This window comes from Heterocephalus glaber, unplaced genomic scaffold, assembly GCF_053883595.1.
Source record: "Heterocephalus glaber isolate CG9 unplaced genomic scaffold, H.glaber_assembly_v1.0 deba00001457, whole genome shotgun sequence".
NCBI lineage: Eukaryota > Metazoa > Chordata > Mammalia > Rodentia > Bathyergidae > Heterocephalus > Heterocephalus glaber.
In genome coordinates, this window is record NW_028258305.1 from 18,176,242 (window position 1) to 18,201,441 (window position 25,200).

The 25,200-nt window shown below is 36.6% G+C and overlaps 1 protein-coding gene and 1 pseudogene across 48 annotated transcripts in view; one reads left to right on the top strand and one right to left on the bottom strand.

The window, feature by feature from the left end:
- Positions 1–25,200, top strand: part of Nrxn1 (neurexin 1) — a 1,121,547-nt gene that overhangs the window by 153,447 nt on the left and 942,900 nt on the right. The gene's annotated exons all lie outside the window — the stretch shown is intronic.
- LOC101712799 (CTD small phosphatase-like protein 2 pseudogene) lies at positions 17,352–22,298 on the bottom strand (annotated as a pseudogene). Its single transcript, XR_015452982.1, has one exon. The product of XR_015452982.1 is annotated as a CTD small phosphatase-like protein 2 pseudogene (transcript).

Genomic DNA, 25,200 nt, shown 5'->3' on the forward strand with positions numbered 1-25,200 from the left:
TATAGTACTTTTCTCTTAGGTTTAGTTAACTTTACTTGTTTAACAAGAAATACAGTATCATCTTGGACTTTCAGAGTATGTATACTACTCTAAATTTCAGCTGCTCAGAAGAGAAATAAAGGAAGATGGCCCAATATGGAGTGAGTAGAGCTAAATTTCCCAAGATCCCACATATAAAGCTTCAAATGACTTTATAAAAATTCTAAGTCCTATCTCCTGCCTCTTATTGATTAATTCAAAGAAAAGTAACAACAGCCCCTTTGTTTTTCAGATGTGATGTAAGTAACTCCAAAGCAGATGTTTCTGCTATTCTCATAGTGGACTACACAAATGCACCAGAGAGAGCCCTTTGTCTGTGTCATTGTTCTCCACATCTCTGGGATTCCTTTCTGCTGCCATTACAGAACATGGGAACAAGAGGTGTCTTTAAACCAGTGTATGTATTTTTATTTCTCCCATAGCCCAATTTGTGTGGAGTCTTCCATGGCAGGAATTGGAGCACACTAGAGATCAATGACAAGTGACTGAGTGCCTCAGTATATCTTTCTGATGCTGCTCTATGTAGCATTAGGACCATAACACAAGCTGACAGGATTCTTTTCCTCTAACAGGTAGTTGAATGCACAAATGCCTATAGGCACATCCAGGCACTTTAGAATACAGCACAAACAAAGTTGGAAACAGAGAACTCTGATTATGTACCCATCCCTTCACATAATAAGACCACAGGCAAAACTGGAAAAGAACATCTTGGCAAACAGGTCCCTTCTGCTCTTGCAACTTCTACCATAGTTTTTTCATTTACACTTTAAAGTACCCCCAGTTACATTGTTATGTTTGATCTGATTATTAAATGAACGGATTTGCTTTTTTAAAGAAAAGACTGCAAAATACCATTGGAGGGATAATTTTGAGGAGGAAAAACTTGTGCAGAACCACTAAAATTATGCTGATTAGACTGGTGTTCAGTCTTACTAACTTGAGAGAAAAAATAAATAGCAATAACTGCAAATAAACTCACAAACTCTCCTGGCTTGCTTATAAATAGTTACTTTCAAGATTGAGTTCAATACTCAAAATAGTTTTCTTCAGAAAAATATACTAAGTTTGTGTGTGTATGCGTGTGTACAAAGAGAATGAGACAGGTTGAGTGATTTTAGGTAATTGCCTCATGTAGTTGTGGGGGGCTGCAAGTCAAAAATCCCTTGGGCAAACCAGCAGGCTAAGGATTCAGACAGCAGTTGGTGGTGTAGTCTTGAGTCTGAAGGCTGAAACTCAGGCAGAATTTCTGTGCAACAGTCTGGAGGCAGAATTCTTTCTTCTTTGAGAAACCTCCTGCCTAGATCTGAAAGCCAGATTTGAAGAGGCCCACTGAATTATGAAAGGGCATCTGCTTTGCTTAAAATTACCTGTATTATTCACATCTACAACATGTCTTCACAGCAGTGTCTACACTAGCATTTAACCAAACTGTTGATCACCACAGTCTAGCCAAGTGGGCGTATCAATTTAAACGCAGCAGTGCTGTATAAAACAAAGCCAAAAACCCACAGTTTCTCACCCACTTTGTAAAAAGGATGTGATCTTAGCACTGTTGAAATGTTTCTTTGTACACACGAATCTTTGGGGGAAGAAAAAACTTACCTGATAACCTTGGACAGGTCATTTTTAAGAGAATTTATTTTTATATTATGAGGTTCCCCTTTGCGTACATATAATGGAAGGTTCTCAGAGACAGCCTACTCAGCCATACTAGTTGTTGGATTATTTGTTTGGCAGAAGTAAAAGGTGAACAAATGAATGTGCACTTTTTTCTTCCTCATCCTTAATTAAATTTTTCTAGCTTATTGCTTTAAAGAGTTGGTAGTTTCTCTGATCTGTAGGCTTCTGGAATCCTGTTTGGAAAAAGATAACATGACCTGTGTGGCTGAAGGGTTCAGGAGCGAGAAACAAAGGTGGGAGATTAAGAAAGACAAAGAAAGAGACAAAGAAAAATACAAAGAGGACAACAACATTTGTAAAGCTGAGGCCAGGTGGAAACCCTTTGTCCTGATGAGACAAAAGGCTTGGCTTGCACTTTTATTTATAGTGTAGATAAGGGAAACAAAAGGGGTTACCTGATTGGAACTGGGAGAACAGCTAGGGTCTGCAGGAGACAATGCTTGATGTTTCTCTGGCAGATGGGTGGGAAGGAAGACAGTCCTCTTCTCAGCTAGGCCTTGCTCCACCATGTCCTCTTGTCACCTGTTCTCCTCCTGTGGGGGCCCTGCCTAGTCTATTGGAGGAGGTGAGTTAGGCCTGGCCATAGGGATCTACAGCATCATTGCTCCCAGCAAAAAGACAGTATACCAAGGCCATACAGAGAACCAAAAACAAGATAGAGACTGGAGGCCACTTCAGATAGATGGATCTGTAAGGCAAGGTGGAAAGATGGGGCTTCTCTGTGGCAGGATCAGCAACTCATCAGAGAAACTGCCTGACAAAATCCCAGACCCACCAGCACTGCAGTGTCTCTAAAACTGTTTCCCAAGGCCTTGTGGTCACAGGAGACATTTGAAATGTTGTGCAGCCCCAGGCGGGTTCCTGGGGGACCAAGACCTCATGAAAATGGGAAGCAAACGAAAGTGAGCTTTGATAATGTAGAGCTTAAAGTCCGCATTAGTTTTATTTTTTTTTTTCCTGTGTTCAATTCTTATTTGTGGTAACTATGTAATTCCCCATGTGCCCAGGGATGTGCTGAAGTAGTTTACTCAAATTTATTTAAAAATAAGTATCTTCTTTTTCACAACCATTTGTCTCCTAACTTAAAACAAACAAACAAACAATCCAGTGGAGCAGGGTAGGCAAACGTTGAAAACAGAATTTACAGTCCTTTTGCAATTTATCATTAGAGGTGGAGGAGTAGCAGCTGGTTGGATGTGAATTCTTGGAAGAAAAATATGTTGATCAAAATCACTTAACATTTATGGAATGTCTATATAGCTCCATCTCAATAGAATTGATGCCAAGAAAAATAATTCTCCAATGCTTTTGCTTTTTCACTCTTCCCACAGAGTGTGGCTTTGCTAAGATCCTCTCACTTGTTCACCCCCATAACAAATATCATTCTTGGCTTTAATGAGTATAATCTTATAGTGAAGTAGTTCACCAAGATGTACTTACTAAAACTGTGTGCTTATCACTCTTCAAATGCTGTGGGGACAATAGAGTCATAGCCTTGTTTCACAGAAGTTACAGAGTACGCAGTAGGCAAAATACAGACTCAGAACAACAGAAGACCAATAGAAATGTACGCTTGCCTGCACACTTGTCAGTGACTGGCAGTAAGTAGGCACTGGACAAAGAAGGAATCCCTAGACACCAATGTTCCAGCAAAGATGTGGACATAGTGGAGCGTGGTCAGGGCCTGGAAAGAAGTTCAGGATTTGAGCAAGCAGAGGAAAACATTCAATGCTTAAAGTAGAATTATGTGCTCCCTTACATCCTTCCCATCCCACTACTGACAGGCTTGCTGTGTACTCAGTGTGGTACATGGACATATCTTCAGTTGCCCACAGTTAAACTTTGGTCTGACTTTTCAAAATAGAGAAAAATAAACTAGGGAGAAGAAAGGAGGGAGCAGTTTGTATAAAGCAAGTCATTTACCACTCAACAAAGATACCATACTCAAGATGCTTTGCTGAAGATTTTTATTTTGTTGTTGTTCTTACTAGTTTTTTTGTTTGTTTGTTTTCAATACTGGGGATGGAACTCAGGGCCTTGTGCATGCCAGGCAGGTGCTCTACACCTGAGCTACATCCTCAGCCCTGTGTTCCTGAAGTTCTAATGGGGAAAAAAGGAGTCCGTAAAACATCTGAATGCTTCAATTATGAATAAATGCATCAATTACTAATATGATCATGTTGTGGGGGAATAGAGGATTTAACTTTGTTGGAAGTATTCGATTTTAGTCAGAAACAACAGATTTCCTTTGGTCAATATATGAATCACATTTCTTTGGTTTGAATTTGTCTCACCAATATACTTTATGACCCATTCATAATACCAATATTTTGGAGCAAATGGAAACACATTTAATTGTCTTCTTAAAAGAACATAAAACCAAAGCATGTCTTCTCTACAAGTTACTACTTAAAATAAAAAGCAAAATGGTAGGCAAATGTGGATGTACTGATAATTTTTGAGTATATTCCACTTACTTATTTTATCTCATTAGAACTCTAGGTGCTTAGTATGCTAAGTGGAAAAAAATAGGGAACTCTTAGCAAATTGTGGTATTAAAATACATGTAATGCAAAGAAAACCACAAGATCCAATAATCTTATTTTACATCACATACTGGGCTTCACTCACTTTTGTTTTTCTGGTATTTAGTTTGAAATATAGTAGATATTTTATTTTTATTTATTTATTTATTTATTTTGGTACTGGGGATTGAACTTGGGTCCTTGCACTTGTGCAGCAGGTGGCGAAACCACTGAGCTAAATCCCCAGCCCTATAGTAGATATTTTAAAAGTACATGTTGGATTTTATTGCATTTTAGTTGTAAAACTTTGGGATTTAAAGTATTTGACATAGTCTCTCAGCATTAGACCACATTATTTTTGACTTCCTGAGAGGAATTTTTCATTATGATAATATTCTCATGGGCTTTTAGCAATGTTCCAAGAAGTCAGACAAAAATAAGGTTCCTTGCAATATTTTCAGTAGTTTCTAGTTTTTAGTCTATTCCTGTCTAGGCTTGGTTTCATATTCACTGAGAGGTAGGTATACTTCTATTTTTTTTAAGCTTTGGAAGTAAATATTTATTGTTCACTACAAGTAAAGCTATGAATATTTATGGCAATGGGAAAATTAAAACTATACTGTCTTTTGTTCCGAGTCATCGTCTTGTGAAAATAATGTTTAGAAACCCTTTGATAATGCAAATTTTATAAAGTACAGCTAAATACATATTATTTAGTCCCCAGCACATGGCAGAGAGAGAGAGAGAGAGAGAGAGAGAGAGAGAGAGATTGATTTTAACCACATGACAATTATGAGGGAAATAATGACAACTATTTGTACTACTTTATTTGCAAATCTGGAAGATAATATATTCTATACAGTGATAACAAAAACTTTGGCTTTACCATTAGAAAAGTTGTAATTGCAAATGATATAAATCAGGAACTCAGATCCTGAGAAAGATGTACATGATACTTTCTTTAATTAGCCAATAATAACAAAAATGGAAATAACTAGCATTTATATAATATATAAGGCACTTCTGTGTACAATACTTGATTTCATTCTCATAAAAACTTGGTGAGATTGTTAGTATTTCACCTTCACAGGTCATTTGGGATCCTGCCTGCCCATGTCAGAATTATAAGTTCAGGAAAGGCTGGAAAGGGCTCATGAGTGTTTCTAATTATGTTCTGCTCCTGCAAATGTGCACAGCCTGACCCAATACCTCACCAGGGTCATGTAAGATAATCTAATAAACAGCATGAACTGTGGAGTCCTTCCATTTCAGAGTTTCCTGCTTAGAGATTGAATCCTTCAGAGTACTTGATTGGACCAAGTCTAGTTGGTGGGCTGGGGAAATACTGCCATTTGTACTTTGGGCTCCCAGTGAACTGTGCTATAAACCAAAGATGAGATCAGAACTGCTTGAGTTAGAAAAATTAACTGTAATGTTATTTGCTTCTGCTGCCCATTAGCTTAGTTTGACCATCTGCCAATACAGAATCATAATTCTCATCTTTTGTGCCTGGATAGCAAGCTTTTGGTTCTATTGGTCCTTGCTTACCTCTCCCAGATCCCAGGGGCAGAATGTGATTGGAAAGAGAAATAAAATAGCAATTAAGAAGCTTAGCTTTTAAGGCCTAATGTAATTGGCAGGCATAAGGCAGAAATGTTATCTTGTTTCTCAAGCACAAACTTGCAAACTGGGGGAAAATGCTAGGTTTTCGAATGGAGATTTGATTATACAGTAGCAGTAACAATAATAATAGCACTTATCGAGGAACTCATCATAAACATATGTCATATCTTGTTAGGGGTTATCTAATTATCAGAGTATATTAACAGTATAGGGTTTATGGATAGCTAGGTGTTTTGTTTGTTTTATATTTGAAAAATATAATGTGAACTCTTCATATATTTCTATATAGTGAAATAGTATGACCCCTTAGTTTTATGTAATTAAATTTTAGTTTAATGATGCCAAGAAAATTTAGCCCAATTAACAGGAAATTAAGTTGATTTATATGTTGTACTCTTAACAACAAAGAAACTGAAAATTTGTCTTGGGAGAATCCTAGGTATTACTGGAGGAGTTAGTAGTTTAAAACAGACTGTTGGACACAAAAAGCTCTAGTACAAAGATTTTCTACACCGTAACCTATAACTTCTTTAAAAAAAAATGTGAACAGCTGATATGGCCTTTCTAACATTTAATATTTGTGGTTCTAATAGTTTCAATCTTAAATTCACCCATTTTATAATTTCTTACAATTACATGTTTTCATAGGATGCAGGACGTGTTTGATATGACTTTTCCTTGGTACACACAAATTTTCATTTCCCAAAATTATTTTTGAAAATGTAAATAATTTTCAGGCCTCTTAGTAGACGGATAAAATCAAAATTAATAATGTGTCAATGGTAAGTCTGGCAGAGCCTCACTGGAAATGGAATGAGATTCAACTTCTTTCTCTTAATGATATAAAGGCCTTTTTTTCTTTCTGTGACTAAGCCTTCTTCTGCAGAAGTAGAAGGAAGGAGAACATCACTTCTCTGAAAAAATAAAAGGAAATGAAATGTTATGTATCATTACTACCATTTCATTTGGAGGTGAAAATACAACATTTCTTTTATGATTACATTATATCACATATCAAATGTTATTCTCAAAAAGAATACTTTAAAATGAGAAGATATCAAAGTGAATGTGTAAGAAAAAAATCCTGATGTCATTTCTCCCTTTGTGCCCAATGGTACACTAAATGCCTTAGTTTCCTCATATATAAAACCAAGATAGAAAAAAACCCCTCTATTTACAATGGAATTGTGAAGAATAAATCTAGAATATGTTGTGCCTGACATGGAATTGATATAACAATATTTTCTTGTTAAGCTTAAACTGAGATGCTGTACTAAGAAAAACGAGGTAGAATTAACTATTTCTTACAAAAAATGAATAAGTGAAAGCTAGAAATCAGAGTGGCATTTGAACTAAGACAAGAAAGTCATTCTTTGCAGAATACTTTACGGTACAATTCAAAATAGGCTTTGTTGATGACGTCAGTTGGAGTCATTTTTTCTGCTAACTTCACAAGTACTTTTTATGCATGAGTAATGTGCCAAAACACTATGTTGGGTACTAGGAACCACATAAAAGACTAATCATCTGTCCTTGGGAAACTTTATTATAAATTAAATTAAGGAATTTAAAAAACAGGTCACAAACCAATAGGTTGGGATGGAGTTAAGGTTGGCTATCATAGTTAATAGCAGTTTATTTCATTCAGGGGATTCTGAGGTCACTTCCTTCTAGAGGCACATGCCAGGTCAGCATTGTTTCTTGTAGAGCATCATAAATCTCCAGGGTCCAGTCCTTGGCAATAAATACAGAAAAATACATGTGAGGTTTTTTTTTTTTTTTGTCATGTACAATATGGACTTTCTGAAGTAATTCATAATGATCCAACAGCTGCGGTCTGGGTGTTGTGTGAAAAATTACTCAATCTTTTGCAGTTTATTAAGCAATCTGTATTTGTAATGCCAAAAATATTCTAGAATATGGACATTGCTGAGCATTTTTGCAAGTTCTTTAAAGTGGAGCTTATGATAATTGAAAGCATAAAACATCCCACCCAATTCAGTCAACCCAGAACCTATGTGCTCTGCTGCCGCAAAACTGCCTGAATTACCACATCTGAAATGAGTTCATTATCATCATCTTGGAGATTTTATTTTAATGGATTTCTAGAAACCTAATAATCGATTGATACATCTTAAAATTATAAATTTGCCTTAGAGCACATGGATTCTGTTCTATAGCAGGGATTTTGGATACTAGGTTTTGTTTTGTTATTCTAGAGACAATTGACTTTATTTAACAATAATTTGTATAGAACATTATGTGCCAAGCACCATTCTTTGTTTTTCCAAGCACCATTCTTAATGTTTTAAAATGTTATGGCATTTGATAGTCACAATAATTTTCTCATATATTCCCATATATCATGAAACTGAGACATAGACTAATTAATTTAGTCAAGACTCATAGGTAGTGAATGGTGAATCTAACATTTTTTTTTTTTCTGGCACTGGGGATCAAATTCAGGACCTTGCGCATGTGAGGCAGGCACAGTGCTACTGAGCTAAATCCCCAGCCCAGCATACTTAATCTTTTAGTAATCTTTTACTTTTTTCTAAAGAAATATTTTTGTTATGCTTTCTTTTTTTAAAATTCTCTACAGTGAAAATGAGTTACTCTTACAAGATTAAAATTTATAAACATGGCATGGGTCTGTTAGAAAAGATGGAGCTGTTCACTGTATAAGAATATTATGTATTAGACTTTTAAAATACTGTAATTCTGTAGCAATCAGAATATAATGACTTTAATATATGTTGACTGATGGATGAGTAAAGGAATTGAATGTGGCATCTCTGCCTTAAGAAATCCTTCTATACTTGGAAATTCTTTACACTATTAATCCTGAAAAATTCTGCGACTCCGCAGCATGTTTTAAAACACCTCTCTGTGTTTTCCTTTCTTCTACTCTCTCTAGCAACCAATAAATAAACTGTATTTCAGAATTAGAAAAAGTATTGACAGTCATCCTTAAAATGTCTGTGTTAACATTGATATATATTTCCCCCATATCTTTCCTAAAGTGAATTAATGATTATTTCATGTAATCACTAATTTACTCATATTTATGAAGTTCTACTTGATATATATATATATAGATAGATAGAGAGAGTGTTCATTTCTGTCACTTTAGAGCCTATTTAAATGAAAAAATTGAAAGTCATTTATAGTGATAAATCAGAGTTATCTACTGGACAATATAGAACTTTACTTTTTTCACTTTTTAAAATATCTAACATACAAGAGTAGGGCATTTTAAATGATGAATTGATAAATATATAAACATAATATAGAATAGGAGTTTCTTTCTATTTAGAATTAAACTGGAAATATATCCTGAAGAAAAAACATCAGTAGATTTCTATTTAATATTGTTTTAGAATAATCTGAAACTGATAGGACTAATTTGATTTTCTGGTTGAGATTTAGCCTGTACACTACTGATAAATATTTAATATTCAGATTATAATTTTTGATGAAATGTATGACTAAAACTATACTTGTTATGCTTAAATCTTGAGAATGCACCTTAAAATCCATCATGTTTCAAAAATTAACATATCATTTGACAAAAGAGTTTCTTTTTATCCCTGCTGTGTCATACATTCAAGGATGGTACACAGAAGTCTAGAGACGGGTCCTACCACAGACAATGTAGGATGTGGACAGTGAATGATACATGGCACAGAGGGATTGTAAGTGGTCCTGTGCAGGATGTGATGAATGAACAACAGAGGGGCAGCCAGGCATGGCGGCCCAGGCCTATAGTCCCAGAAGTTTGGAAGGCTAAGGCATGAGGATCACAAGTTTGAGCCAAGTGTAGAGAACTTAGCAACTTGGTGAAACCCTGTCTCAAAATAAAAAAGGGCTCAGGATCTATTGCAGTGTGAAGGCCCTGGATTCAATCCTTGGTACCGCAAAAACAAAACAAAATCAAGAGAGGGTGTGAAAAACTTCACTTTGGTGGTCTGAGAAAAAGAAAACTATGTCCAAGTATCTAAGTAGGATTGAGATCATTGGAGGGAAAAATGGAAAAAGATGCCAGGGGAAAACATGGCTTACATGGCCAAAAGTGTTGACAGGAAATTGTTCTCTGGAGACAAAGACAAACCCACATTGGTAGATGATAATCAAAAGAATAGGAAGTGAGCTGTGATCAGGGCTCTGGAAGATTTGGAGCTAAGTGTGTGACTGGCTCCAAAGTGAGACGTGCTGCCTGGCTTGTGCTCCACGTGGAAAGTATGGTAGAACCAGAGGTCAAAATCAACTCTGCAGCGTTAAGGTTGGTAACATCTGGTTATCTAAATAGAGCATCAATGTAGATTAAATTACTGTACGTCTTTGGAAATGTGGTAATTTAGGAAATTTTAGAATTATTCTTTATTATTCATTTCCAGATTTCACACAAATTTGTTATGTCAGCATGTTTTCTCCGCTAAGAAATCTATAATTCATGAGAACTCAGTCATACTATTATTATCAGGTACCTAGAATTATGTGGAATGGGGAGCAGTTTCTAATAAGGTATTCTAAAAGTCAGAGTTTACTGTTTCATTTTTGCATTCCTCAAACTTTTCACAAGACCCAGCACAGAGGACATGCTCACAAACTGTTTACTGAATTAATGAATGATTTATTTAATTGTGTTTTAAGACTTATATTGTCAGGTAAGAAATGTCAGGTAATCTTACTTGTGTTAAGTTCTTAAAAGGGCTGACACTGTGTTGGATTTGGGGAATCCAAGAGTGTATATATAATGCATGCATTCAAAATCTAGTGTCACAACTACCTTTCAATTTGGTAAATTAAATATTTAATTAAAGTTAATTTTTCATTATGATTCATTAATGTAGAGCCTCTAAGCTGTAAGTCATCAGCAGCTATATATGTAATTACATTACTAATTAATCCTCTGAAACTGATCAGAGCTTCATATCAAGGTCCTTTAAAATTTGATTTAACTTATAACCTTAACTTCAGAGTTAGCTCTTCTTTGTGATATTTCTCTTCTCACCTTCAAATAATTAAAGTATTAGTGCTTATCTGCTCTTCATTTTCTTTCTGGCTTAGTTTTATCTTTTATCCGCAATGTTTTCTCCCAAACTGTTTTAGAGAAAGATTTATAAAAATTACAGAATAGTAGTAATAATTCTCATTATGAAGATATTGCTTGTCAGTTCCTCATCATTTCATTATATAAATAATAAATTCAAACTTTCAACCTTGAAGAAGATATAGTAAATTAGTATTTTTCTCCAAAATAAAAAGGACATTTTTGCCAAAAAAGGTCTTAATTCTTAGCGATTAATAATTGCTTCCTTACTGAACTTTAAAAATTCTTTGAAAGGATCACATGTCAACATAGTATATAACACAGCAACTTAAAATGGAAATACAGTTTAATTAAGTGTGAGATTTAGAGGATTGGGCTGTGAACAGGAAGTCATTTCTGCAAGGTAGACATTATTTGTTTTATTTCTTTGCATCATTTGCCTTGAAACATAATGATATTTTTGCAAGATGATAAGCTTTTAACCCTTCTTAATCCTGTTACTTTCTTTTCTGACTTACTTTCATTTTTAAGGCATTCCTTAGGCAAAATACACAAGAAAACCCATGTTTCCTTGATCTGACCATCAAAGAAGTATTATTGCCAGCATTGAAATCAAACACTATGAGCCTCCTCTAAGTTTTTTTTTTCCTCCTCTAAGTTTTGATCTGCATTTATAATATAAAAAAGAGCACATTATTAGTCTAGAACAATTTAATTCCTCATCAATAATCTCTAATAATATTCCTATAGATAGAACTTAAGACTATTTCTGTAATTCTTGTTGAGCCTGGAAAATAACTAAATTATCTGTGGGTTAGGGAAAAGTACAATTAAATTACCTTATTAAAAGAGATAGTAAAGAAGCAATTTAATTATATTTCTTCCACAGCTCAGATCATTATAAATTCTAGTGGAAAAATTTCTCTTTAAATAGTACATCTTGTTGTATAGTTTAAAAAAGAAATGTTTTCTTGGGATTTAGGAAACATGTATCCCCCTGTGAAATTAATTGCTGTCAAGAATATTTCAGAACATTTTTTTTTTTTTTGAGACAAGGTCCCACTGTGTAGTTCTCCTGAGTGCTGGGGTTTCAGGCATGTGTCACCACATCCAATAGAAAAAAAATTTAACTTTCCCTTGTCTGACTCCTGCCCCAAAATAATAACTCTCATGTCTGTTGGATTATTTACTTAGATTTTTAAATGTAGCCAAAGTGCTTTTCAAAATACTCTAGACATTTGATTTGTAAACTTCACGTTCTGTCATACTTCTTAGTTTACATTGCAATTACCTGGTAGATAATTGTTGTTAAACAGTCAATAACAGCATGTCTCTCCAGTGAACACCCCCCAAAAAAACCCAAAAATTATTTTACAGTTGATTAAATTTTGAGGCTTGAGAATACTTTTGAGCAAATGTAGCTAAACAAATGTGTACCTTGGAGAGCACAATAGCTTTTTGTTTTTAATCCATTAAAGGTCTTTAATTTCTTCACATTTCTCTCTCTGCCCCCCTCAGCCATTTCCCCTCAGGGAAGGAGGATTTGTGTGATGATGATAAGAGTAGGAATTCCCCATGGATTCTAGGGAGCCATCTCAGCAGGTGGTTTAAACAGAATCCCAAGAATTCACAAGGATAGGTTTTAACTGGGGAGTCCTAGATGATTTCGTGCTGTCATTACCTGGGACAGAGTAAGAGGACTCTTGGGCAAATTTGTTTAAGTAAGAGTGCACCTGATTTCTGTTGGGGAAGGTATGCATCAAATATGAAAACAGTTGGGAGTGGTGATGCGAGCCTGTAATCCTAGTACTCTGGGAGGCAGAGGCAGGAGGATTACAAATTCTAGCCCAGCCTGGGAAAATTAGGGAAACGCTGTCTCAAAAAAAATAAAGTGTTTTTTGTTGTTGTTGTATATTTGTTTGTTTGTTTGCTTTAAGGACTGGGGATGTAACTCACTGTAAGGTTCCATCCTCAATATTGAGGGCAAAAAAAGAAAAAGCAGGGCAAGGGGGAGTGGCAGAGAGATGGAAGGAAGGAAAGACAGACAGGAAAGAAAAAAAAAGGGAAAAGGAAAAGGACCAGATGAGATGACAAAAGAAAGTAAAATGTGTCTCTGGAGCTCATTGCTCATGGTGGGCTCCCTCAGAAAATTAGACAGATAAATGTAGCAGAAAAATGAAACATCGAATAGACAGTTCCTTGGAGTTAGCCTCAGAGTGAGGAGAGCAATAGTTTACAGGGGTCTAGGGGAAAAAGCAGTGCTCTCTACCCACCAGGAAACCAGGTGCCTGAGACCTCAAGGAGCAGAGCTTAAAGACTCTAGCCCAGATTTTTCTGCACAGACCGTATGTGTCTGTGTCTGATTGGAATTGAGTCAGTTTTTTATCCTTTCTTTTTTCTTTTTTGTTAAATGTAACCATCTCCTTGTGAACCAGTGTTATCCCTCTCCCAGTGCAGACCAGCAGCAGCTTTTTGTTTGCCCTTAGGTGGCAGGAAAATTGTAAATACATGACTCATTCTGTTCATGTGGCTAGAGAAGGGAAAATGGCTTCAGAACTTATACATGGATTTTCATGACAGCTGTGGGCACTGCAAGGAAGAAACCTATAGCGTAAAAAAGTTTACCTATGTCACAGCAGATTGCCCTTGGTTTTCTTAGGAAATTAACTCAACTGCCTGGTCAGTTATCTCAAGAAAATGATTTCTTCCTCAGATCATAATATTTAATTAATTTAACTCCAAAAAGCTGTCATGGAAAGTATAAATTCAAGATAATTCATTCAGGTTCAGTTCATTTTGAGAATGGAAAAAAAAAAGTAAGAATACATTTTATTTCATAGTAACTGAAACTCTCATGTAGATGTTAATCATCGGTAATGCAGCTGTTATCCACAGTTTCAATGTGGTAGAATTCTTCATACCTTTCCATAATAATTGATGTTCAACAGCAGAACTCTTGATGTTCAGGGATATTTCATTTGCATATTAAATTTGATTCAGAGGACCTAATTCTGTAAAAAGAGAATTCGAATAAGGATCCAGACATACACTAATTTGGTCAAATGATGAGAAGTAGCTACAATTAGGAAAAATTTAAAAAATCAAGGTAGTAGCTGTGAAGTATAATTGGTTTCGAGGCTCTCTCTGTCTTTGTCTCATCTCTTTCTGTTCCCCTCCCTCTCTTATTAGATCTCTGGAAATTTATTTAATATTTGATGTCCTTATGTAGATAGTTGGGATTCTAGGATACCCACTTCTTAGAATTGTTTTTACCTTTAAATGAGTTAACATAAACATGATTAATACCTGTACATAGTAGGTTCCCAATAAGCATTTGCTAGTATCAAACACACACACACACACACACACACACACACACACACACACCCCCAAAAATGAAGCCATTTAGAGCAGGCAGGGGCAGAATCCTTTCAAATAGGTAAATACTCTTATGTACCCAGAGACCTGGGTCAGGTCTTGGCTTCCTTGCTCTCTGACAAGGGCGTGCTCCATAATCTCCACAACTCTCCATTTATTTATTTACCAAACTGGGATGATAAAAGAATCTCCCAGTTTTAAGATGCTTTCAGAATTTTGGCCGACTTCCTTTCTCTGGGTGAGTCTATAATTTTATTGTTTAGGTTGGTTTTTATTTTTTTACAAAATAGAAATTACAAGATAGTGGGATTCCTAGTCAAAGATCTTCCTTTCCTTCTATCATCTGATAACCACTCTAACAGATTCTTTATGTCTTTAGTGTTTCTTTTAGACTTGAGAACTACCTCTTCCCAGTCCTCCTTCCTGTCTCTAGACTGTTAGCCTTACCTGGGGACTTGTTAGACGTGCGAGTTTCCAGTCCCACCCAGGACTGGCAGAATCTCTGCCAGTGAAAACAGTTCATTTCAGTTGTAATAGTCCAGGAGATTCTGATTTTCAGTAAAGTTTGAAAACCACTCCTTTTTACACAATGCATCCATCAAAAAACACGTTAGAAGGTCTTTCAGGTACTGCATATGTCCTCTCTTAACATAGGCATGTAGAAGGGGCCAGAGAACTCAGCATACCTTCCTTAAGATCAAATCTGTTCATTCAGTCAATTTCTTATGGTAAATGAATATATTATATGGCAGTATTAGGTGGTCTGCAGGTTCCATGTGAGAGACATTTTTGAGTATCTTCTTTTACGTTGTTTTTAAAGAATTAGTTGTTAAGTAATCAGTATTTGTTTCATAGTAAACGTTCAATAAATGACAGTTATTACCACTACTTTAAAGCTAATATTATATACTTTTAAAAACCTCCATTTCCTGTAAGTGTATTGAGTACCTACAATGTAAGCTACTCTACTATTCCACTGGGGAATGAAAAGATAAACCATTTATCTAAATTCAATGAACTTGGAAATAGGCTGAAGTTCATGGTTTTGTTTTTGTTTAACCCACAGGTTTTTTTGTGTTTTTTTTGTACTGAGGATCGAACTCGGGACCTTCTGCTTTCCAGGCAGGCTGCGGAACCACCGAGCTAAATCCCCGGCCCCTATCCCACAGGTTTTTAAAATTTCATGATGACTAGAAACTAGAAACGCATGTTTATTGTTCATCACTGTGTACCTAGCTCAGTGTCTGAATCTTAGTTGATGTTTAGTAATTATTCTTTGTTGAATTACTGAATGCATGAATCAGAAGACCAAATGAAAAGGAAATTTTTTTGCTCTTTTTTCTACCTTACCTTTTTCCTCAAAGGATCCCATGGCCTTTTGTGTGTAAATTGAGACATCCAGCTGGGTACCTCTGCACAGCTTAGACTCAGAAATACTAATCCTCCTATTTGCACTCTGTTCAGGCTTGCTCAGGTGTCTGCACAGCCAGATGCATGCAGCAGGTTCAAACTTGACATTTCAACCCAAGGGGTGCACAGTTTTTAAATGCTGCTACTAATGAGATGAAAATATCCCATCCCATAGGCACACCATGGTCTAGCACATTTTATTGCACATACAGCCTACACCTCAAAAGGATTTGATAGATTAATGGGATTTTACAGTTTTTCTAGATCTAACTAGGGTTTTTATAATAAACTTGGCCAGAATTTAGCCTGATGAGCAATCAACCCAACGCTGTTCCTTTGGAAGTCATAATAGTAGGGCTGGGGAAATAGGAAGCTGTAGTTCTACACTTTGGCTTTGAGAAAATATCACATTGTTTTCAGAGAGGTTTTAAAGAAATAGTGTGTAGCATTTTTGTCAAAGTCTCAAAAAGTGTGGCCATTTAGAGCTTAATCTTTCAAGTTGCACATTGATCCACAATGGATCTAAAAATTCATCACCCTGCAGAATCTGATCAGACTTGAGTTTGTCTTGGTAGCTTACTCTGAAGCAGATTGGCTCTAAAATGCTATATAATTTAAAAGACACACAAATCCACTCAGCTAATTAGCATATTTGAAAGTGTCTTCAAGACCTTTATTTGGGGCTACATTCAGGAAGCAGCCCAGACCTGGAACTGCTGTGGTGGTATAATTATTTATTTTAGACATTAAGACATTTTGATAAGCATTTCAGAAAGGTCATCTGAAAAGCCAGATTGTTCTCCTTGAAGTTAGTTCATTGTTCTTTCTCTGAACAGATTAGAGGAAAATATTACTGAAATTCCTGTGCAGTTGATTTTAAACCACTTTATAAAATAGTGTACCTTACAACATATATTCCATATCAGAATCAGATACCAATGTTATCCTCTTGTTCATAGTCCTCATTTCTGCTTCCTTCTGTTTTCCAGAATTACAAAACAATGTTTACTTGGACCAAGTCAAAACCTGGGTTCTGTAGTACTCTGAAAGCTTTTTTAACATGGGACAGACAAATGAGGCTGTCTTATTTTCTTTTTTTAAAGGTAACTTATTTTATTTCAAGAAAGAAATAAGACAAACAGCATAAAGATGTCCAGATGCCCTAAAGACAAATACATTTCAAAGATTCTCATTAAAATGAATCTGTATTTTTTCCTGCAAGCAAAATACCTTTCTTTAAATTAAAAAAAAAAAATCAGTTTCTGAATTGCAAATGATTTTTTTTTTTTTTGCAGAAAATCTGCCACGATTATTTTTTAATGAATAGGGATTTTCCACAAAACAGGCTTGGTCTACATGCTAGATTTTTAAACAGTTCAGTGACACAATATGCTAACTCCACACACAACAGATAATATAGTAAGAAAACACTCAACCTGATGAAAAGTTAAAATCTTCATTAATACACTGAAAACTGACATAACTCATGCCTTTAAAATCAAAAATACAAAAATTAAATGTTTTCCTAAAAAGATTTCCTTATTTTAAGGATTCATTTGAAAATGAAGCTGCTTGTAATTTCTACAATAAGTTGTACAAGTAAACAGGTAATATACATAAAAAATTAATTGACATACTCCTTTATCAGTTGTCCACCTTTAATTTCCAATACTGTACTTTCTTAACAAGCATACAAAATATCAAACTTCTCTTTAGAAAAAGTGCCGTTCTTTGACATCCTTTACACAGAGTCTGAGCCTGTGGCATGTTAATGCAGTTGAGAGGCAAAGCATACTTTTACAAATTCTACCTTCTATAAAAAGCCTCCCGAAAAGGAGATTACATCCCACTATAAAAATATCAACCTCTTGTGGTAGCTGCATTATAGAACCAAGGCTTGAAGACCATTTTCATATAGCATAGAAAACCACTATGAGAGCATATTAACTGCATTGGTGGCTTGGGAGTGTACTGTGCCACAGGATTATGCATACCTACTGTTAGGTACCAAGCTGTTACACAGAATTTTAAATTGATTGTAACTGAGAGCATGACAGAGGTACATACTACCAGCCCATGCAAAGTAATTAAAAATACTGAATCACTGTGCTGAATACTTCATTCCTGGAGAAAATCAAAGGCAGCAATACCTAAATCAAGCCCAACAGGTGACTAACTCATTCTCCTCAAAGACTGGTGAGCACAGTGAAGTCTGAGGTATACCTTTATCCATTAAATCTGTATGCCATTGCAAGATATTACCATTTGAAAACACACACCAAAAAAATGGTTTAAATCTTTTGAATATCAGTCATTCACATCTTATCTACCCAGTCTCCTGATTTTTGAAAAGATTTCACCCACAGTAGACTATTACAGAAACAAAACATAAATGCATGTCTTTCTAAATGAAACTTACATGGACTAAAAGTAGAGAATAGTTTTAAATAAATATACAATATGCAGGCAGACAAAGCAGGAAAACGGCCATTCAAACATACAATAAAAACTAAAAATTGACTATTTCCAGAAAACTCTGAAGTGCCTCAACTAAAAGGAATGCATAATGAAATTCTAATCTAATACAAGTCAAAAACGTAGGAAGGTTATAAACCTTAAGAGAAAAAAAAAAACAACTTTTACTGGCCATTCCTGTTGAAATGAGAATTGTAAAGTAACAGAAAAGTGGCTACAAACCCACTTAGAACACCAAACAGAAAATAAAAGTCCATTTTCATCTCTGTTACTATCATAAAATCCTGTGTAACTACAGGTCAAACTGCTGGTGGCAAACAGAATTATTTATAAAATGCAGATGTACTGTACATAAAAAAATTTCACTGGAGTTGCACTATTTCTAAAGACTTCTGTTTTAGCCTACCTACTATATTTATGCAATCTGAAATAGTCTCTTTCTGTAACCCTTGATTATTATTGGGCACCAAAGATGAGAAAAGCAAGACAGGGTGCAAAATTTCAACAGTAATGGCAATGTTTTTGTCTTAGTCTAAAAGGGTCCTGCACTTTCTTCCCCTTCAGTGTTTCGACAAGTCTTTTAATCTGGAGGCAGCAAATCATGCAAGCGAAATCTGTCTCTGATGTGAGGTCGGACATCTTCATTCAGTTCTACAAGCTTCTCCAGAAATGGAATCAATTTTAGAAGTTCATTGTCATTTTTATCCATAAACCAGCTTTCTATAGGGATTCCATTAGAAAGCTGATATGCAAAGGCTTGTGGTGAGTTGTCAATTATTATGGTTTTTGAAAGATCCCTTCCGAGGATATTTAAGTCCTTTATATAGTTTCCTTGAACACAAACACAGTGTTCCTGAAAAAGCCGGTGCCTGACCAGTTGCTTTTTAGGGTCTAGTATATTCAGTAACTTTTCTGCATACACCTTCTTAGCAGCAGTAAAAACAATGATCTCATACATCTTAGACATACGTTCCAGGAATTCCCTGAAGAATGGTCTTAATCTCACATAAACCTGATATATGACACCTTGGAAAAGGACTGGAAAAGTATGTGCTGCATCTTCTAGCTCATTTAGACTACAGTGCACTAGTGTTTCATCCAGATCTAAAACTAGGGAGAATTTTGTTTTGGCTCTTGTTTTCAGTGGAAGAGCAGGTTTCCTATTTAGTTGTTGTTCTGTCAGTGGTGGAACATGTTTGATGAAATTATAGGGGTCAAATATTTCCCAGTCTTCTTCATAGGTGACCTCTGCATGGATTGATGAATAATCACTCTCTGGAGTTACTGGTGCTGTAAGGTGAGGGATATCACGATTAACTGTTGCCTCTGCTTCTTCTAAACCATTGTTTATTGATGGCCTCACTTGAACTGCTTGATTTGAGTAAGCTGCTCCATTAGTTGATGTAGAAGTACTGGTAGTGATCTCATCCACTCGTTCCATATCAAGTTGTTTTACTATCTCTTCAGCTTCCACAGCTTGTCCTTGGGAATCTGATCCTGATGTTTCATTTTTATTTGCTGGTGAAAAAAAGTTGAAGACAGGAGAAGATACGGTCCCCAACAACGTTGTCCTTGGAGGACTGCCAGAGGAGGGATTATCTTCTAATTTTCCATTTTGTTTTACATGCTGATTTGTCATTTCATAACTACCAGCTTCTCCATTTACTTGACTTTTCCGTCTTACTCGAGATATCTGTTTGTTAGGCTTTTCTCCTGCTCTTGGTGTCGATGTGATCAAATTATCTATATCATGTTCAATTCTTCTTCCTTTCGAAGGATTTTCTCTCTTTTTCTTGGGTGTTCTTCCTTTAATGAATTTTTTAATTGAAGACAGTAAGCCAGTCTTATTCTTCGGTGGTTTTTCTCCTCGTGAAGGCAGGCTATCATCAACCTCTGAATATTTCCTTTTGGCTCTGGCAGTGCGCTGTGTTTGGATTGGATTGGACTGCGGAGAAGCTTTTCGTGTTCTCAGCCTCATCTTTGATGGGTGCCACATGTAAAACTTACTATGACGACAGAGAAGTGTCCTCAGGCTCCGGCTATGGTCCCGACTGCTCAATATGGGGTGTCTTTCCCGCTTGGCCCACAGCAGCAACAGAACCAGTTCCTTCAGTGAGCCGCCGTTTCTCGCCTACCGACCTGCGGCATCGAACAGACAAGGACCCGGATGGAAAGCGGCTTCCCTACGCACGCGCTCTAACGTCCTCCTCCCCCTCCCGTCACAATTCAGGGAGGTGGGAGGGAAAGAATGCCAGCGGCCTAAGAAGGCGAGTTGGGGAGCACCTAGTGGCTAGTCCAGATTTCTGACAAAAAAAATGAAAAGAGCGCCTTAGGACTGGGCGGAGCAAGAAAAGACAAAACCTCTCAGGATACGCCAGGGCCTTGGGGATATTTGTACTTTAGGGGCCTCCACACCGGCTATGTAGTGGTAGCGAGGGGAGTAGGGAGAGAGGCGGGACGCAAAGCAGCTGTCTTATTTTTGACAAGCAATGCTTAGTATATCTTAGAGAAGGGCATAAGAAGATAGTGCAAATGCCAGATCCCCTTTTACTGTAGGAATTGAGGTATGTTTCCATTTTTAATCATTGTTTTTCTTATCTGTAAAAAGCTGATTCAGGGCCGGGGATTTAGCTCAGTGGTTCGCTGCGCAAGCGCAAAGACCTGAGTTCATCCCTGGTACCAAAAAAAAGCTTATTCATATCCACAACAAATATTGTTAGTAGTAATTGAAAAAAATATATATAATTTGCTCAGCACCAACAAAGTATTCAATAAAGGTAGGAATTTATTATTATTACTATGGTCATTTCCTTCTTTACACAGGAGACTCTTCAGAGTCAAAGGTCTAAATTAACTTGACCAGTCTGTCAAAGGCAGTGGACCTGAAATTAACATAGAGATGTCTAGAACCTTTCCTTTTCTGGCTTAGACCTCCCTAAATACCAGATGTGATCCATCCTCTGTACTTAATGTTGAAACAAATATGCTGATCTGTAGAAGTAACTGATTGGACCAAACCAGTCTTCTTAACTAAGGGTGAGTCCAAACAGAAACTTCAAATAATGTAGGAGCTTCTTTAAATTATATGCAATGTGTAGTGTTTTGTTGTGTGTGTGTGTGTGTGCGTGTGTGTGTGTGTGTGTGTGTGTGTTTCTATTTCTCTAGTTCATACTGTACTCAAGCACATTTGACACCACTGGAAAAAATTGTATGACCTCTTACAAAGCTTAGATTTTTGACTGAATTTTTGACTCTGCTGGCATAAATGTTTTGGGGAATTTTTTTTAAGGAAATAACCAGATTCATAAATACCTTCAAGTGACTGAACATATAGGCAATTGGTACAGACCTATGACCACTATAGATTTAGATTTGCTGTCCACCTAAATCTTTATTATTTTCCTTGTGTCACAAACAGTATAAAATTGATATACGAGAAAAGATGTAACTTCCAAACCTGCTAGATATCCAAAAGGCAAGTAGGTGTTCTCTAAAATCAAAGAATGAATTCTAGGAACAACGGAGGTTAAGAGTAGGAAAAATTTAATGGGAGAAAGATAGCTTCTGCCTAAGAGAGACAGAAGAGGGACTGGAAAGTGGGTTGCCTGGGACTGTATTTCCCAAGGGATATTTATGGAGCAAAGCCATGAGGTGAGGCAGGTTTAAAGTGGGGCAAAACCATAACTAACGAATAAGATTGCAAGTACAGTCACCCAGGTAATATTGATTAAATGGGGATCAAATGGGGGAGCAAGTCACGTAGCAAACTTACAAGGATTTTTAGTAAGGGTGGGCCAGGGATATTTCCTGGAAAGGCTGAGTAAGATCTTGGCCCCTCCATTTAGGTGTTTGATACCTATTTAGAATATCAATTACCGCTTCCCCAGGGGAAGCATGAGGGTGTAGTAATTTATCTTCTTTTATAATGTTGGGCTTTAGTGGATGTGTCTTGATTGTTCTCCAAATTGGCTCTTTGACTGTCCTCTCTGTTGGCTCCTCCTGGGGTGGCCCTGTCTAACTGCCTACAAGAGATCTAATTAACTAGGGCCAGGAATTTAGCTCAGTGGTTCTGGCACCTGCCTCGCAAGCACAAGGTCCCAAGTTCGATCCCCGGAACCAAAAAAAACAGAGAAACAAAAAAAAAGATATCTAATTAACTTACCTATCTGCAGTATTACCCCCTCTGAAGAAGTACCCCTACCAGCCATGAGGGGGCAAGGGGTGAAAACTGTTCTGGCTACTTCCAGCTAGAGAGCATCATAGTTGTGATCAGCAGTTAGTTATTCTACAGAGGGTCTATCTAAAGGCCCTCGATAGGTACCAGTTAAGAATACATGGGTCAAATGTTAAGGTCAGCAGGATTGTCAGCAGGATTGCTATGGGTATAGCCAACAATCCTTTCCACCAGGAGGAACTAGTAATAGCCTCCCACAAAAAGGTTAAGGAAAAGGTCCAGGGGGCTTCAGGATCTGATGTGGCATTAACTTGTTGTCTAATATCTTGAACAGCTGTTGAGATATTAGCAGATGGATCAGGAATGTACACACAACATTCAGTTTCCAAAGAGAAACTTCAAATGATGTAGGAGTTTCCTTAAATTATATGCAATGTGTAGTGTTTTGTTGGGGTGTATGTGTGTGTGTGTGTGTGTGTGTATTTCTCTAGTTCATACTGTACTCAAATACATTTGACACCACTGGAAAAAAGTGTTTATGGCCTCTTACAAAGCTTAGATTTTTGACTGAATCCTACTCTACTGGCATAAATGTTTTGGGGAATTTTTTTAAAGGAAATAACCAGATTCATAAATATGTTCAAGTGACTGAGCATATAGTTAATTGGTACAGACCTATGACCACTATAGATTTAGATTTGCTGTCCACCTAAATCTTTATTATTTTCCTTGTGTCACAAATAGTATAAAATGACTCAATTTGAACCTGCTAGAATCTAGGATTATGACTAATTATGATAACCACACTTTGCATTTGCTTATTATCACATTATAATGCCTTGCTTTCATTTGTAAAGATAGGTGCCAATGATCTTGATTGTGGGAACCAAGATCATAGGGTAAATACTTCTCTGGTTCTGAATACACTGTAATAGAGAATGCGGCATGCTTTGAAATCTCTAGTATAATAAAGTGGTGGTGGAGGGGGATGTGATATGAATTAGTATATATTGTTTCTAGCCCAGGATTTGCCAACTGTATGGCTTTCGTTACATTTTTGACCATTTGTGTTTCACCATTATTATTGGGAAAACAAATATTTGAATTAAATAAGGTCTGAACCCCATAGAGCAACCAATCTGTAGTCTGGGGACACAAGATTATCTTATAGTACAAAATCTTAATTGAGGTTCTTCTAACTCGGAGTTTTCTACTTCCAAACAATCAATTATAAAGCCACCTTTCAACTTAATCTAATCAGGTCCCTGTCTACTTAAATTTACTCTGACATCTAGAAATATCTCTTCCCTGCCAATTTTATTACTTACAATTATGTCAAAAGAATTACCTTTCTAAACATACTTTGTGAGAATCAAACACCAATGTTAAATTCTGCAAAACATCAGAGGACTTATACAAATCCAGTAAATACTTCAGGTTGAATCTACAGACTGTAAACTTGGACAGAATTCTAAATTGGGCCCTTTAGACTTGGAGGCTTCTCCATGTGGTCTGGGGCCATGCCTGTCTACCTCTTTCTGTGGCATCAGCTCTTCTGTTGGCTTTGGCACAGAGAGGAACCCGAGGAAGTGTGGAGTGAATAGTGGATTATTTGCCTATGCATTAGTGCATTAGATCTCAGCTTAGTATGGACTTCCTAGGGCTACTTCACCTTGACTCTCCCTTCCCACTGGAGCCTGACTCCTTTCCACCAGGAGAGATTAATCTCCTCTCTCCAAGTGCTCAAGTGCCAAGGCCTGGCTCTTGGGGGGAGGAGTCCAACAGACCAGACTCCAAAAGTGATGGTGAAGCAGGAAAGAAATTTATTCTCATGGTGCCTGCACCAGGGAGAACAGAGAAGCTGGTGACCAAAGATCTATTTTCGAGGTTCTCACAATAGTTTGGAGGTTAAATAAGGGAGGAAATGCAAGACTCACTGTTCCTAGAACTTGAGATAAACTGGAGAGTAGAAATGATTCAAAGAGAGCTAGAGCTAGAGCCAGAGAGCCAGGACTGGGTCCTTTAGGTTTAGAGAAATGACTAGAAACTTTTAGGTATCTCTCAAGTGGTCTGGAACAGGATGTTGTAAATACCTGTGGTTGACATTTTGTTGACCATGAAGTTCCTGTAAATTTTGAAGCTACCGTATTCTTTCTTTTTTCAGCCTTGAAGGTGAAGGAGAGAGATTAGGTAAATTTAGGGCTAATATTGGGTAATATTTAGGGCCAATATGATTAGCATGTTTATATGTGGTGTTGAGCAGGAATCTGACCCAAAGTTTAAGGTAGCAAAGGAGATAGATGAAATACAAAGGCAAAAATACCAGGCTTTTATCTTGTTTTTATTTACCCTTCAGACATTGCTGGACTCAAAGGAAGAGTTGATGTTTTAGTAAGGGCAGCTGTTAAGTCTCTGTTATGTACCCCACTGAACTTCCAGAATCAAGCCTTGGCATGTGCCCATTTCTGGGTCAGAAAAAACCCCCACCTCATCTTTTTATTGAAGTTTTCCTTACTGATTTTAGCACTTCTTCAGAGTCCACTCCAAGTGTTTTTGTGATCTCTCCTCTAAAATCCCATTTAGCCTCTGATTCCATGAATAGAATGAGAATGCTCATCTGCTGTTATATTCTGATGGTTCTTTAAAATCTAGCAAGTAGAGAGCCAGCAAGATAAATGACTTACCTTTCAGTTTAATTTTTCTTTATGTTGTAATTTATTTTAAGGAGAATGAATGGAATTCTCTTATTACCAAAGTGGCTAGAACCATGCCAGTGGGTTGTGGATGACCACTAAATAATTGTTGACTATTTGAGAGTTATAATCATAGTCTACTTCTTT